Source organism: Papio anubis, chromosome 20, assembly GCF_008728515.1.
Source record: "Papio anubis isolate 15944 chromosome 20, Panubis1.0, whole genome shotgun sequence".
Classification (NCBI taxonomy): domain Eukaryota; kingdom Metazoa; phylum Chordata; class Mammalia; order Primates; family Cercopithecidae; genus Papio; species Papio anubis.
Window position 1 is genome coordinate 41,915,437 of NC_044995.1, and position 16,833 is coordinate 41,932,269.

The following is a 16,833-nucleotide window of genomic DNA, read 5'->3' on the forward strand; positions in this document are numbered from 1 at the left end:
AGTACACAGCCAGGCATTTGAATGCAGGTCGGCCTGTCTCAGTTTTGCAACTCCATTTCCATTCTGGTCCAGGCATTTTGGAAGGGAGGGACAATTTATAGAGTTTAATGAGGACTCTTTAATGAGCCCAAAGCTCGTTAATGAATGAGAAACCCGACCCTGTAAATGAAAGGTTAATTGACAAAGGTGTGAGAAGGGAATTCTGGGCCTTGCTAAGCTCCTCGTGTTTATTCAGCATCAGTGCCAGAACCCAGGCGGCCGCCCGGAAAACCCCCAGCTGATTTGCATATTTAGCAGCCATAATTAGTCACACTGCTAGTGCTCCCTGAGCAATTACTGACACACAGTGTTCCAGCTAGGGGCAGAGTGGGGTGGCCAGAGTGGGGGCTGCCTGTGGCTTTATACAGAGATGGTTGTGGTTTGGGGGTTGAGGAGAGGGCGGATATGGTAGGGGAGTTTATTTGTTTAGGAGTTGGGGTCTTGCTCTGTCACCAAGCTGGAATGAAGTGGTGTGATCATGGCTCACTGCAGCTTCAACCTCCCCTGCTGAAGTGATCCTCCTGTCTCAGCCTCCAGAGTAGCTGGGACCATAGGTACATCCCACCACTCCTAACTAATTGTTTTTAATGTTTTTTTTTAGAGACAGGGTCCTGTTCTGTCACCCAAGCTGAAGTTCAGTGGCTAGATCATAGCTCACTGCAGCCTCAAATTCCTGGCTTTAAGTAATCCTCCTGCCTCAGCCTCCCTAATAGCTGGGACTACAGGTGCGCACTACCATGCCCGGCTAATTCTTTCGTTGTTGTTGTTGCTGTTGTTGTTGTTTTTGAGACAGGGTCTCATTCTGTTGCCCAGGCTGGAGTAGAGCCTCAACATCCCAGGCTCAAGAGATCCTCATATCTCAGCCTCCTGAGCAGCTGGGACCACAGGCTCATGCCACCACACCTACCTAATTTTTAGATCTTTTGTAGAGACAAAGGCTCACTATGTTGCCCAGGCTGGTCTGGAACTCCTGAGCTCAAGCAATTTTCCTGCCTCAGCCTCTCAAAGTGCTGGGATGACAAGTGTGAGCCAGGGGGCTGGGCCTAGCAGGGAATTTTACACATGCATACTCATAGCTTTTTTGTTTTGTTTGAGATGAAGTCTCGCTGTGTTGCCCAGGCTGGAGTGCAGTGGCACAATGTTGGCTCACTGCAACCTCTGCCTCCCGGGTTCAAGCAATTCCCCTGAGTCAGCCTCCTGAGTAGCTGGGACTACAGGTGTGTGCCACCACGCCTGGCTTTTTTTTGTTTGTTTGTTTGTTTGTATTTCTATTAGAGATGGGGTTTTGCAATGTTGGCCAGGCTAGTCTCAAACTCCTGACCTCAGACAATCCGCCCACATTGATCTCTCAAAGTGCTGGGATTACAGGCATGAGCCACCATGCCCGGCCACAACTTTGATGGGGACACTCACACACAATTACGTATCAGAACCAAGGACCCTCAAAGTCAGACTTCTCTCTTGTCACCCCTGCCACAGCTGCAGGTCATGTACCAAACCCCCATACACACACATCCTCAGCCAGGTTCAGGCACACTGGCACCAATAGCAGGGCACACACACACCGTCACACACACCCAGCTGTGAAAGGAAAATTTCATCTTGGGGCTCCAAACTCAACCGTGGCAAAAGGGAAAAGTGAAGCTTGGGAACTGAGTCAGGCGAAAACTGCTTTCCTTTTGTTCCCAAGCAGATAGCTGTAATTTCACTTGCTTACTTTGTCTTACGTAAAATGTAGATGTACTGAGCTGGAGCGGATTGCATAAGCAACGTTTCCTCTACCCCCCTCTTTTCATATGTAAAAGGCAGATTCACTAAGCGGTAATCAAAGCCTCACGAGAATGAAAACACTTGCCTCATCGCCTACTCTCGCCCCTGCTGTTTTTCCCTTCCTCCCTCCTTTCTGCTTTTTCCCCTTAAAATTGTTTTCATTTTTTTCTTTTCTTTGAGACGGACTCTCGCTCTGTCGCCCAGGCTGGAGTGCAATGATGTGATCTCAGTTCACTGCAACCTCCGCCTCCCGAGTTCAAGCAATTCTCATACTTGAGCCTCCCAAGTAGCTGGGATTACCGGCACGTGCTGCCACGACCGGCTAATTTTTTGTATTTTTAGTAGAGATGGGGTTTCACCATGTTGGCCAGGCTGGTCTTGAATTCCTGGCCTCAAGTGATCTGCCTGCCTTGACCTCCCAAAGTGCTGGGATTACAGGTGTGAGCCATTGTGCCCACCCTAATTTTTTTTCTTAAAAAAATGTCTTTTTGGAGATAGGGTCTCGCTGTGTTGCCCAGGCTGAAGTGCAATGGTGCCATCAGAGCTCACTACAGCCTTGAACTCCCAGGCTCAAGTGATCCTTCCACCTCCCCCTCCCTGGGATTGCAGGCATGAACCACTGCATCCAGTCCCCTTTAAACAGTGAAGTCCTCAAAACTCTCTTTGGACAAAGCACAGGCCGCAGATCCTACTGTAACTTGTGTTTCTTTTTCCCAGGCGCGTCCTTAACCTTGGCGAAATCAACCTCTAAATTGCTTGAGATCTGCCTCTGTTACTTATTCGTTTACAACACACACCCAGAGTCCCCTTCACACACACACACTGGTGTTCAGAAATCCATTTGCAGAGACAAGCCACACCTGGAGAGAGAGAGACTGTCGTTGTCATACACAAAACTACTGCATCATGAGGCCTGGCTGGCACATGTTAGACCTGGAAAACTGCAGCCTCACATGAAGACATGCCATTGACACATGAAGCTACATACAAGAGCCTGGTTAAACTGGCTTGTAGGCCAGGCGTGGTGGCTCACGCTTGTAATCCCAGCACTTTGGGGAGCTGAGGCCGGCAGATCACCTGAGGTCAGGAGTTCAAGACCAGCCTGGCAGACATGCTGAAACCCCATCTCTACTAAAAATACAAAAATTAGTGAGGTATGGCAGTGCGCACACCTGTAATCCCAGCTACTTGGGAAGCTGAGGCAGGAGAATCTCTTGAACCCAGGAGGTGGAGGTTGCAGCGAGCCGAGGTTGCACCACTGCACTCCAGCCTGGGCAACAGAGTGAGACTCCATCTCAAAAATGACAACAAAAAACCCCCCAAAAAACTGGCTTGTAGACATATCAGAGGTCCCATCCCAGCACACATAACATTCAACAAATATTTATTCAGCACCTACTATGCTCCAGGCACTAGAGTGCAATGGCATAGGCTCTGGGGAGACAGCCATGAAACAAAGATCTTTGCCCTGCTGGAGTTAACACTTTAGGATGGTTGACAGGCAGTAAGCAAATATATATATAAATTATATATATATATATTTATATATAAATAAATAATATATATAAATGTTTATATAAATTATATATATATATATATAGGCGGTGTTGTGAAGCAAAGCTAGGGGAGTCCAGGGGTGGTGGCTCAAGCCTGTAATCCTAGTGCTTTGGGAGGCCAAGGCGGGAGGATCGCTTGAGGCCAGGAGTTCGAGATCAGTCCTGGCAACATAGTGAGACCCTGTTTCTATAGAAACTTAAAACGTTAGCCAGGCATAATGCTGTGTGCCTGTAGTCCCAGCTACTAGAGAGGCTGAGGCAACAGTATTGCTTGAGCCCAGGAGGGCGAGGCTGCAGTGAGCCATGACTGTGCCATTGCACTCCAGCCTGGATGATAGAATGAGACCCTGTCAAAGACATATTTGTGATTCCCAAGTGCATAGCAGCACTATTTACAATAACTGGCCAGGCACGGTGGCTCATGCCTGTAATCCCAGCACTTTGGGAAGTCAAGGAGGCCAGATCATCTGAGGTCAGGAGTTTGAGACCAGCCTGGCCAACATGGTGAAAACCCGTCTCTACTAAAAATACAAAAATTAGTTGCGCATGGCGGTGTGCACCTGCAATCCTAGCTACTCAGGAGGCTGAGGCAGGAGAATCGCTTGAACCTGGGAGGTGGAGGCCTCAGTGAGCTGAGATCCGGCCACTGCACTCCACCCTGGGTGACAGAGTGAGACTCTGTCTCAAAAAAAAATTAATTAATACATAAATAGAAAATAATAGAGAGAACTCTTATCATGAACTCTCACCTATTCACACACCCACCTGAGAAATAACGCTTTGCACATAACTGATGCCCCTTGTATACATTTATCCGACTGCATCTCTTTCTTTCCCTTACCAACTGTATCCAAATGTGTATGTTAAATATACATAACATAGGGCCGGGCTCGGTGGCTCACGCCCAGCATGTTGGGAGGCCGAGGCGGGCAGATCACTAGGTCAAAAGATTGAGACCATCCTGGCCAACATGGTAAAGCCCTGTCTCTACCAAAAAAACAAAAATTACCTGGACATGGTGGTGTGCACCTGTAGTCCCAGCTACTCGGGAGGCTGAGGCAGGAGAATTGCTTGAACTCGGGAGGTGGAGGTTGTAGTGAGCTGAGATGGTGCCACTGCACTCCAGCCTGGTGACAAAGGGAGACTTCATTAAAAAAAAAATATATATATATATATATGTATATATATTTATATAAGTGTATATATGTATTATATATGTGTATATATGTGTGTATATATACATACACACATATAATATATACACACATATATACATAACATTTTTCCATTGTAATTATTTTTAAGTGTATAGTCCAGGGGCTTGAGTATGTTCGCATTATTGTGCAACCATCACCACCACTCATCTCCAGAATGTGCTCATCTTCCCAGACTGAACTACTGTCCCCATGAAACACTCATTCCCCATTGTCCCACCCCCTGAGTGTGGGAATGACTGTTCCCAGAATGCTTTTCTGAATGTACTGCGTATGGACTGCCGTATCCATGGATGACACACATGATTTGGCAGATTTTTAAATCATCTCTAGCTGGTTCAATGTTGAACATGTTCTTTTGCAACTTGCTTTGTTAGCTCAACTGGAGGTTTTGCCTCTCATTGTAGATACAAGTATCTCTCTCTCTTTCTCTCTCTCTCTTTTTTTGAGACGGAGTCTCGCTCTGTCACCCAGGCTGGAGTGCAGTGGCCAGATCTCGCTCTCACTGCAAGCCTCCCCGGTTTACGCTTCATTCTCCTGACTCAGCCTCCCGAGTAGCTGGGACTACATAGGCTACCACCACCGCCTCTCTGGCTGTTTTTTTTTTTTTTTTTTTTTTTTTGTATTTTTTAGGTAGAGACGGGTTTCACCTGTTAGCCAGGATGGTTTCTGATCTCCGACCCCGGGCCCCACCTGCCCTCTGAAGGCCTCCCAAAGTGCTGGGATTACAGGCTTGAGCCACCAAGACCCACGGTCTTGTTTTTTTTTTTTTTTTTTGAGACGGAGTCTTGCTCTGTCACCCAGGCTGGTGAGGCTGTGGCTGGATCTCAGCTTCACTGCAAGCTCCTCAGCCCCTGGTTCCCGCTTATTCTCCTGCCTCTAGCCTCCGGAGTAGCTGGACTACAGGCGCCCGCCCCACCTCGCCTCGCTAGTTTTTTTTTGTATTTTTAGTAGAGACGGGTTTCACTGTTCGCCAGGATGTCTCCCCATCTCACCCTCGATCCGCCTGCCCTTCGCCTCCCAAAGTGCTGGGATCACAGGCTTGAGCCACCGCTCGGGTCAGTTGTTTTTTTAAGAAACAGGGTCTTGCTCTGTTGCCCAGGCTGGGGTGCAGCGGTGCCATCATAGCTCACTGCAGCCTTCAACTCCTGGGCTCAAGTGATTCTCCCACCTCATCCTCCCAAGTAGAAGGCGCAAATCACCATGCCCAGCTAGTTTTATTATTATTATTATTTATTTTTTTTTTTTTTTGAGATGGAGTCTCGCTCTGTCGCCCAAGCTGGAGTGCAGTGGCACGATCCTGGCTCACTGCAAGCTCCGCCTCCTGGGTTCACGCCATTCTCCTGCCTCAGCCTCCCGAGTAGCTGGAACTACAGGCGCCCGCCACCGCGCCCGGCTCATTTTTTGTATTTTTAGTAGAGACGGGGTTTCACCATGGTCTCGATCTCCTGACCTTGTGATCCGCCCACCTCGGCCTCCCAAAGTGCTGGGATTACAGGCGTGAGCCACCGTGCCCGGCCTATTATTATTATTATTATTATTATTATTATTATTATTATTTTATAGAGAGGCAGTCTTGCCCTGTTGCCCAGGCTGCTTTGGAACTCCTGGACTCAACCCAGAGTCTCACTCTGCTCCCCAGGCTGGAGGGCAGTGGCATGATCTCGGCTCACTGCAACCTCTGTCCCTGGATTCAAGTGATTCTCCTGCCCCAGTCTCCCGAGTAGCTGGGACGACAGGCACACACCACCACGCTCGACTAACTTTTTTTGTATTTTTAGTAAAGACAGGGTTTCGTCATGTTGGCCAGGCTCGTCTAACACTCCTGGCCTCAAGTGATCCATATGCCTTGGCCTCCCAAAATGCTGGGATCACATGCAAGAGCCACCGTACCTGGCCACAGCTGGCTTTTTCAGAGCCGCAAATCCAGTGCAGCCTGGGCCAGGCATCAGTGCTTCATCTCTCCTTGCAGCTTAAATGGAGGGGTCCAGGCCTCTACTATAAGATGGGAAAGGAGGCTGCACAGAGACATGGGCCTGAATCCTAGCTCCTCCGCCTCCTTGCTGTGTGACCTCAGGCAAGTTGCTTCACCTTTCTGAATGTCACTTTCCTCCCCTGTGAAATCCTTCCAAGGATGATTGCCTGAGGCCAGGAGGTCGAGGCTGCAGTGAGCCATGATCGCACCACTGCACTCCAGCCTGGGTGACAGAGCAAGATTCTGTCCTCACCCCCCAAAAAAAAAGACCAGGCCTGGTGACTCATACCTGTAATCCCAACCCTTTAGGAGGCCAAGGCAAGTTGATCACTTGAGCCCAGGAGTTCAAGACCAGACCAGCCTGGGCAACATGGTAAAACCCCATCTCTACAAAAAATACAAAAATTAGCTGGGCATGGTGGTGGTGCACACCTGTAGTACCAGCCACTTGGGAGGCTGAGGTAGAAGGATCACCTGAGCCTGGGGAGGTCGAGGCTACAATGAGCTGTGATTGTGCTACTGCACTCCAGCCTGGGTGACAGAGTGAGACCCCGTCTCAGAAAAAGAAAGAGGCCGGGTTTGGTGGCTGTAATGCCAGTACTTTGGGAGGCTGAAGTGTGCAGATCAGTTGAGGTCAGGAGTTTGAGACTAGCCTGGCCAACGTGGAGAAACCCTGTCTCTATTAAAAATATAAAAATTAGCCAGGCATGGTGGCGGGTGCCTGTAATCCCAGCTACTCAGGAGGCCAAGGCAGGAGAATCGCTTGAACCCAGGAGGCAGAGATTGCAGTGTGCCAAGATTTCGCCACTGCACTCTAGCCTGGGCGACAGAGTAAGACTCCATCTCAAAAAAGAAAAGAAAAGAAAAGATAGGAAGGAGGGAAGAAAAAGGAAAGAAGGAGGGAGGGAGGGAGGGAGAGAGGAAGGAAGGAAGGAAGGAAGGAAGGAAGGAAGGAAGGAAGGAAAGGAAAGGAAGAAAGAAAGGAAGAAAGAAAAAGAAAGAAAGAAAAAGAAAGAAAGAAAAAAAGAAAGAAAGAAAGAGAAAGAAACCCTCTCCAGGAGGCCGGGCACAGTGGCTCATGCCTGTAATCCTAGCATTTTGAGAGGCCAAGGTGGGCATATCACCTGAGGTCAGGAGTTCGAGACCAGCCTGACCAACATGGTGAAACCCTGTCTCTACTAAAAATACAAAAATTAGCCAGGCCTGGTGGCAGGAGCCTGTAGTCCCAGCTATTCGGGAGGCAGAGGCAGGAGAATCGCTTGAACCTGGGAGGAGGAGGTTACAGTGAGCTGAGATTGCACCACTGCACTCCAGCCTGGGCGACAAGAGCAAAACTCTGTCTCAGAAAAAAAAAAAAAAAAAGAAAAAGAAACCTTCTCCAGGACTATCGCAGGGGTTGAAATGAGTCCCCCGCTGGGCCTGGCTTGGGGCAGACCACTCTGCTTTAGGAGCAGCTGCGGTTCTGAGCCAAGTTCCGGCCGCAGAGCCTCAGATCAGGGCCTCACTCCTTCCTGCTTTGGTAGGGCTGGGAAGCGTTCCTGGGTCTCCTTGTCCCGCCAGCTCATGCCTCAATTCCCAGGCTCCTAATAGGAACCACATGCGCTGGATGCCTGCCCTCCTCCCTCCTTCCCTCCTCCTCCTCCCCCAGAGAGGCCTCCTGAGTCATCCCCCCGACCTCACTCCCTCCTTGCAGCCTCATTCCCACGCTGCCCTTCGCCTGGCGTCCGCGTGTCAGAGGGCTGTGTTGTGGGTCCTGACGGGTCTGTTTGTGTGTGAACTCTGCCTCTACTGTGCCTTTGTGGGCGTGACTCCGTGTCTGAGTTATGGATCAGACACTGTGAGCGTGCTCTGTCCAAATTCCGTGCTTCTGTTTGTGTGTCTGTGCAAGAGTGTGTTGGCATGTGAACTGTCTGCCTGTGTTGTGTGATTGTATTGTGGGTGATTGAGTAAATGGATGCATAAAATGTCTATGCTGGAGACCTGTGTGTGAGCTGTGTGTCTGAATTGTGAGTTTTGTGGAGTTGTGTGTGTATGTGTGTATTTTCTTTTTCTCTCTCTCTCCTTCCTTCCCTGCCTCCCTTCCTCTCTCCTTCCTTCCTTCTTCCTTCCTTCCTTCTTTCCCTCCCTCCCTTCATTCCTTCCTCTTTCTTTCTCTCCTTCTTTCTTCTTTCTTTCTTTCTTTCTTTTTTTTTTTTTTTTTTTTGAGACGGAGTCTCTCTCTGTCGCCCAGGCTGGAGTGCAGTGGCCGGATCTCAGCTCACTGCAAGCTCCGCCTCCCGGGTTCGCCATTCTCTTGCCTCAGCCTCCCAGTATGGCTGGATACAGGAAACCCACTTAACCTCGCTGACTAGTTTTGTATTTTTTTAGTAGAGACGAGGGTTTCACCATGTTAGCCAGGATGGTCACGATCTTCTGACCTCATGATCCATGCGCCTCGGCCTCCCAAAGTGCTGAGATTACAGGCTTGAGCCATACCGGCCCTCTTCTTTCTTACTTTCCTTCTTTCTTTCTTTTCTTTCTTTCTTTCTTTCTTTCTTTCTTTCTTTCTTTTGCTTTCTTTCTTTCTTTCTTTCTCTTTCTTTCTTTCTTTCTTTTTCTTTCTTTTTCTTTCTTTCTTTCTTTCTTTCTTTCTTTCTTTCTTTCTTTCTTCCTTCCTTCCTTCCTTCCTTCATTCCTTCCCCTCTCTCTCTCTTTTCTTTCTTTCTTTCTTTCCTCTCTCTCTCTTTTTCTTTCTTTCTTTCTCTCATCTTGTTCTGCCACTGGGCTGGGTGCAGTGATCTCGGCTTGCCTGGCCTCCGCCTCTCGTTCCAAGCAATTCTCCTCTCCAGCCTCCCAGTGGCTGAGGATTATGAGCATGCACCACTATGCCCGGCTAATTTTTGTATTTTTAGTAGAGACGGGGTTTCACCATGTTGGCCTGGCTAGTCTCAAACTTCTGGCCTCAAGTAATCCACCCACCTCGGCCTCCCAAAGTGCTGGGATTACAGTTGTGAACCACAGTGCCCGGCCCCTTTCTTTCTTTCTTTCGTTTTTGAGACAAGGTCTTGCTCTGTTGCCCAGGCTGGAGTACAGTGGTGTAATCAGCTCATTACAGCCTCAACCTCTCAGGCTCGAGCAATCCTCCTGCTTCAACCTTCAAAGTAGGTGAGACTACAGGTATAAGGCACTATGCTCATATAACTTTTTATTTTTAGTAGAGATGGGCTCTCGTTAATTAAAATAATTACCTGGGTGAGACCCCAACTACTTCCTTTTTTTCTTCTTTTGAAAAAAAGAAAAGAGACAAGGTCTTCCTCTATCACCCAGGCTGGAGTACCGTGGCACCATCACAGGTCACTGTAGCCTAGAACTCCTGGGCTCAAGCAATCCTCCCACCTTGGCCTCCTAAAGTGCTGGGAATACAGGTGCAAGCCACTGCACCCAGCCAGTAGGTTGGCTTTGAGTCAGATGGAACTGAGTCTGAATCCTGTGTCTGCCCTTTATAGCTGAGTGACCTCAGGCAAATTACTTAACTTCTCTGAGCCTCAAACTTTTCATTTATTTATTTACTAGAGACAGGGTCTTGCTCTGTCACCCAGGCTGGAGTGCAGTGGTGTAATCGCAGCTCACTGCAGCCTCAATCTCCTGGGCTCAAACGATCTTCCCCCTTCAGCCTCCCAGGTAGCTGGTACTACAGGCACAAGCCACCATGCCTGGCTACTTTTTGTATTTGTTGTAGAGATGGGGTTTTGCCATGTTGCCAGGCTGGTCTCAAACTCCTGGACTCAAGTGATCTGCACTCCTCCACCTCCCAAAGTGCTGGGATTACAGGTATGAGCCGCTGCACCTGCCCTGCATTTTTAAATGGGGGATGATAGTGCCTATCCTATAGGGTTGTTGTAAGAACTCAAGGAATTAGTGTATGCAGAGGATGTATCCCAGTGTTGAGTGCTTCACTGGAGCTCAGTGACTCAGGAAGGTCCTGTTAAAGAGATGTTTCCAGCATAGTCCAGGAGGGAGTACTGAGTAGGTAGGTCATGAATAGCTTGAAGTATTAGGGCTTTGTGAATTATGAGGTTCTCTTCAGAAAGATAAAGGGAATGAACCTTCCAAGCACATATCAATCACATTTAGTTGTAGGAAATGAGAACTGAAACCAGGGAACTTGGTGCTTACAGAACTAAGGCTGGAGAATAGTGATTGAGGGAAAGCCGATAGAACGACTTGCTACAAAACACCACCTCCCGGCCAGGTGCAATGGCTCACCCCTGTAATCCTATCCCTTTGGGAGGCCAAGGCAGGCAGATGACTTGAGGTCAGGAGTTCAAGACCAGCCTGGCCAACATAGTGAAACCCCATCTCTACTAAAAATACAAAAAACTAGCTGGGTGTGATGGCACGCACCTGTAATCCCAGTTACTCTGGAGGCTGAAGCAGAATTGCTTGAATCTAGGAGGTTGAGGTTGCGTTGAGCAGAGATTGTACCACTGCACTCGCACTCCGGCCTGGGCAACAGAGCGAGGCTCCATCTTAAAAAAAAAAAAACAAAAAACCGTCACCTCCCAATGCACCCGTGCAGGAGCTTCCACCTCTATTATTAGCAGGAAGGTGGGGATTTTTGACTTTAAGACTACATCACCATAATTAATGAACAAAATGTGGGATAGCCACACAATGGAATATTATTGAGCCATAAAAAGGAACAACATGGCTGGGTGCGGTGACTCACACCTGTAATCCTAGCACTTTGGGAGGCCAATGTGGGTGGATCCCTTGAGCCCAGGAGTTTGAGACAAGCCTAGGCAAATGGAGAGACTCCATCTCTACAGAAAATACAGAAAATTGGCAAGGTGTGGTGGTATGCAACTATAGTCCCACTTACTGGGATGGATGGAGGTGGAAGGATTGCTTGAGTCTGGGAGGTGGAGGTTGCAGTGAGCCAAGATCCCATCACTTCACTCCAGCCTTGGTGACACAGTGAGACTCTATCTCAAAAACAACAACAACAACAACAATGGCAACAGGAACAACAAAACAGTGAAAACACCAGCAAAGTTGCAATTTAGAGATATGTAGGCAGTCATCGTTGTTACTGCAATGGACTCTCAACAAAAACGGGTGGTTCTGACAGTTGGAAATAGGAACATTCCTGTAGGAAAATCCAGTGTCTTCCAATTGTGCTTAGCAGCTGCCTCTACCAGCATGACAGAAAGATTAATTCTACCTTCTTCCACCACCCACCTCTCATGCTTCTAATGGATGGAACCTAATTGGCATACAGAAGTTTAGCTGCAAGGGAGTCTGGGAGTATTTTCGCTTTGCAGGCTCTATAATAAGGAATGTATACTAGAGGGTTGAAACGGTGCCAAGTACCACCCCCCTCACCACGTATTTTGGTTTTGCTTGTACAGTGTCCTTTCTTTTAGTGGTCAACATTCTATATCCCCCTCTACCTCCCATTTCCTATCCAATGTAGGTCGAATAAGGCTATCTGCACTCTCTGGCTCTGTGGGGGTGATCTATGAGCCAGACCTAGCCAAGCCAAATAATGAATTCCTCTGAACATATAATTGGTTCAGGATGGGCACACAACTTGGGATGCATAATAAGAGACATTATTTTGCAAGCTCTCTTTTTGCTGATGCTGCTGAGCTTGGAAGAAAGAAGCTTCTGGAAACCATCTTTGTCATCTCTTGGCTAACAGTGAATCCTTCCCAGAAGACAGCATGGAATGAGAAATGAGAGATGAGGAATGGAGACCGAATCCTGATGATATAACAGAACCCCTGGATCCAGCCATGCCTGAATTCCACTACCCTCATTTTTGTTTAAGTTATATGAGCCAATAGATTTTTTTTTCTTAATCCAGTTCAAGTTCAGTTTCTGCTAATTTCTACCAAAGGACCTCTAAATAATATATTTAGGGATTAGCAAGAGCAAAGGCATGTGTTGACAGGCATTCACTCCATGATCATTTTCTCTATGAAGGGGGTGGTGCAGGGTGTGAGGAAACAGATGTGGGCTGGGTCTCCCTCTGGCTGGAAACATGAGAGGGTGACAGGAACCCATGGCTGTCCAAATGCCAATTAGAAAAACCCAGTGGTCAGATGGCAAGATCCAACGCCCTGCCTCCCCGCTTCCTACGTGTTGTGGAGAATGACCTGTGCCCAGTGCCAGACCCTGAGTCCCCAGTTCATCCATTTTGCCACAATAGATCCTTGAGAAGCGGATCCTGATGTCTCTTCAATGATGGCCCACAATTCTGACCACTACATCATAGATACTGCATGGTTTTTGTTTGTTTGTTTGTTTGACAGCGTCTCGCTCTGTCGCCCAGGCTGGAGTGCAGTGGCACGATCTCGGCTCACTGCAAGCTCCGCCTCCCGGGTTCACGCCATTTTCCTGCCTCAGCCTCCTGAGTAGCTGGGACTACAGGCGCCCCCACCACGCCTGGCTAATTTTTTGTATTTTTAATAGAGACGGGGTTTCACCGTGTTAGCCAGGATGGTCTCGATCTCCTGACCTGGTGATTTGCCCACCTCGGCCTCCCAAAGTTCTGGGATTACAGGCATGAGCCACTGGGCCTGGCTCACTGCATTCTTCTTAACATTAACCCCAGTGCTGACCTTGAAACTGGTATCAGTGCAACCAGGATGCCGAGTGTGACTTTGACCGCAGTATGACTCAATCATAATTTTGACCATAGCTCGGCCAGGTCACTATCCAAAGCGAGCTCAGGTCAAGGACCATAGCACTAGGACAGAGCACAGTGTCACCAGGAAACTGACTGTAGTACTAATCACCACACTGACCACAACACAACCAAGAATGACCAGGAGTGACCACAACGCTGACCACAATGCTGACCCTGGCAGAACCATGATGTTGACAGCAGCACAGATCCCAGTTCAACAGGACACAAACCACAGCACCATCAGGACACCCAGAGGGACACTAACCATACCAGTCAATGACCAATGGCATTGAATGCATTGGCTAAGGTCCAGTCAGAACAACAGCTCATCCCAGGAAATTCAATAGAAAGAATTTAATACGGGGACTTTAATTAGCCATACACAGAGGTATTAGGTAGATTTGTTTGTTTGTTTGTTTATTTGTTTGTTTTTGTGGGGTTTTTCTTTTTTTTTTTTCTTTTTTTTTTTTTTTTTTTGGGGGGGGTTTTGTAATTTTTGCCCCCTGCTGTCTTTACGTTGGAGCTGGAGTGCAGTGGCGGATCTCAGCTTCACTACAAGCTCCGCCTCCGGGTTCCTGCCATTCTCCTGCCTCTCAGCCTCGAATTAGCTGGGACTACAAGCCACTGCGCCACCGTCGGCTAGTTTTTGTATTTTTAGTAGAGGCAGGGGTTTCACCGTGATAGCCAGGATGGTCTCGATCTCCTGACCTCGTGATCCGCCCGTCTCGGCCTCCCAAAGTGCTGGGATTACAGGCTTGAGCCACCGCGCCCGGCCTTGGGGTTTTTCTGAGACAGGGTCTCACTCTGTTGCCCAAGCTGGAGTGCAGTGGAGTAATCATAGCTCACTGCAGTCTCGACCTTCCCAGGCTCAGGTGATCCTCCCACCTCAGCCTCCCGAGTAGCTGAGACTACAGGTGTGCACCACCATGCCTGGCCCATTTTTGTATTTTTGGTAGAGATGCAGCTTCACCATGTTAGGCTGGTCTTGAACTCCTTGGCTGAACAATCCACCTGCCCCAGCCTCCCAAAGTGTTGGGATTAGAAGTGTTAGCCATGGCACCCAGCCGATAGGTAAGTTTTTGTTTTTGTTTTTGTTTTTTTCTTTTTTGAGACGGAGTTTCGCTCTTGTTGCCCAGGCTGGAGTGCAGTGGTGCGATCTCAGCTCACTGCAACCTCTACCTCCTGGGTTCAAGCGATTCTCCTACCTCAGCCTCCTCAGTAGCTGGGATTACAGACACCCGCTACCATGCCTGGCTAATTTTTTGTATTTTTAGTAGAGACAGGGTTTTGCCATGTTGGGCAGGCTGGTCTCAAACACCTGACCTCAGGTGATCCACCTGCTTCGGCCTCCCAGAGTGCTGGGATTACAGGCATGAGCCACCACGCCTGTCCCTATTAGGTAGGTTTTAAGAGCAAACTGGAGAAGGTGAATCAACTCTAATTGCTAGCTATCATCTTTGCAAGGACTGAAACAACAAAGGGAGGTGGTAGGTACCTGAATCCAGGAGCTGCAGTCACCTGGCCAGTCACCTGCCCCCACCCCCAACCATGGTGGGGAATACCTAATGGGACTGCAACCACAGAGGGGGCACAGCAGCCATGGCTAGAAACACTCAAAGTGGAGGGGGGGGGGAATTCTCTGGCTTCTCCTTTCTTGGCACCTTCCAATCTCCCTCTAGACCTCCCATTGGCTGAGCCTAACCAGATGCAAGGAAGCCTGGGAAATGTAGTTTGTAGAGAACCTGAGAAAGATAATTTGCAGAAGCCATTGCCCTGATACAGAGGGGCGCAGGGGAAAAGTGGGGAACAGATCTAAGTGCATATTGACCAAATTCCAACTATACAACACAGGCTGTAGCTTAGTTGTAACTGTGATCATCTCAGTGACCAAAGCCCAAGGAGGACACTGTTCATGGTCCTGAAATGCAGCATTCATGAGTCAAGAGTGCTGACTCTTGACCATGAGACCCATTCTTGGCCAAGAGCTTGTGGGTCCTACCAACCAATGTCCTCCTTTTATGCAATGCCAACTGCAGGCTTGGCCTGAAGGGCCCACAAAGGACTGTCTCCCGTTTGGGAAAAGGAGATAGAATACACTGGATGTGGTGGCTCACGCCTGTTATCCCAGCACTTTGGAAGGCTGAGGCAGGCAGATCACCTGAGGTTGGGAGTTCGTGACCAGCCTGGCCAATATGGTGATACCCCATCTCTACTAAAAATATGAAAAATTAGATGGGTGTGGTGGCAGGCACCTGTAATCCCAGCTACTTGGAAGGCCGAGGCGGGAGAATCCCTTGAACCCAGAAGGCAGAGGTTGCAAGCTGAGATCGAGCCACTTCACTCCAGCCTGGGTGTGACAGAGTGAGAATCCATCTCAAAAAAAGAGAGAGAGAGAGAGAGAGAGAGAGAGAGAAGAATAAATGGGATGTCTTCCTAGGCTCAGACTCTATTTTGTGTCCACATCCCATGACGAGTGTCTTCAACCCAGTGCATGGTTGGTTGGTGCAATGTGTGCAGAGAGTGAGCGCTAGCTAGGTGCTCTCTTTGCTTAGAGTCACAGATGTCTCCCAATAACTCTGCAAAAAACAGGTCTTCTAATAGATGGAAAGCTTTTTCCCTAAGGTCACATGGCCAAGAAGTAGCAGCACCAGGGTTGAACCCAGGTCTGTGGGTCACCTAGCTCTTTCTCATTAACCTGACAAATCCATCATTAACATGTTTTATCCCCAGTAGGGTTGACACAGGAATGATACATGGTGGTCACAGGCAGCTGCTTCACATGACTAGAGGCTATGGACTGATAATACCCTGAAAACCAGGGTGTGGACCAAGCTGGCTAAGACCTACTGGACCCAACATGGTGTTGTGTTCTACCTAGGTTTCACCTGGGATCTCATTATGCACTCATTAAAATACTAAAATTACCCACCCACCAGCTCCTGTGACAGTTCCAGGGACACTCAAATTTGGTGTAAAAATGGGTGGCACCACAGTCCACCTTTTTCCAGTTTTCAAGAATATTCCATCCCTCGGTTAAACAGACACATAGTAGCCCGGTGTGGTGGCTCACGCCTGTAATCTCAGCACTTTGGGAGGCCAAGGCGGGTGGATCATGAGGTCAGGAGTTTGAGACCAGCCTGGCCAATATGGTGAAACCCCGTTTCTACTAAAAATACAAAAAATTAGCCAGCTGCGATGTCGCACACCTGTAGTCCTAGCTACTCAGGAGGCTGAGGCAGGAGAATCGCTTGAACCCGGGAGGCGGAGGTTGCAGTGAGCCAAGATCACACCACTACACTCCAGCCTGGGTGACACAGTGAGACTTTGTACCAAAAAAAAAAAAAAAAAGAGACACATAAAGGTAGCAGTCCCAAACCACCTTGCCCATTATTCTCTCTTGAGTACACCCACTCCCTTTTCTCAAGTGTGAACTTTTCCTTTAACAAAAAATCTCTGAACTTTTCATTATTTTATGATTCCTCCTTGAATTCATTCCTGCAACAGTGTTAAGAGCCTGGATGCCCCACCAGCATCTGGGGAGATCCCTCCTAGCCCATCAGTATCAGGGTCACAAAAATGCCAGGCTTCCTAGCCTCCCATATTTTA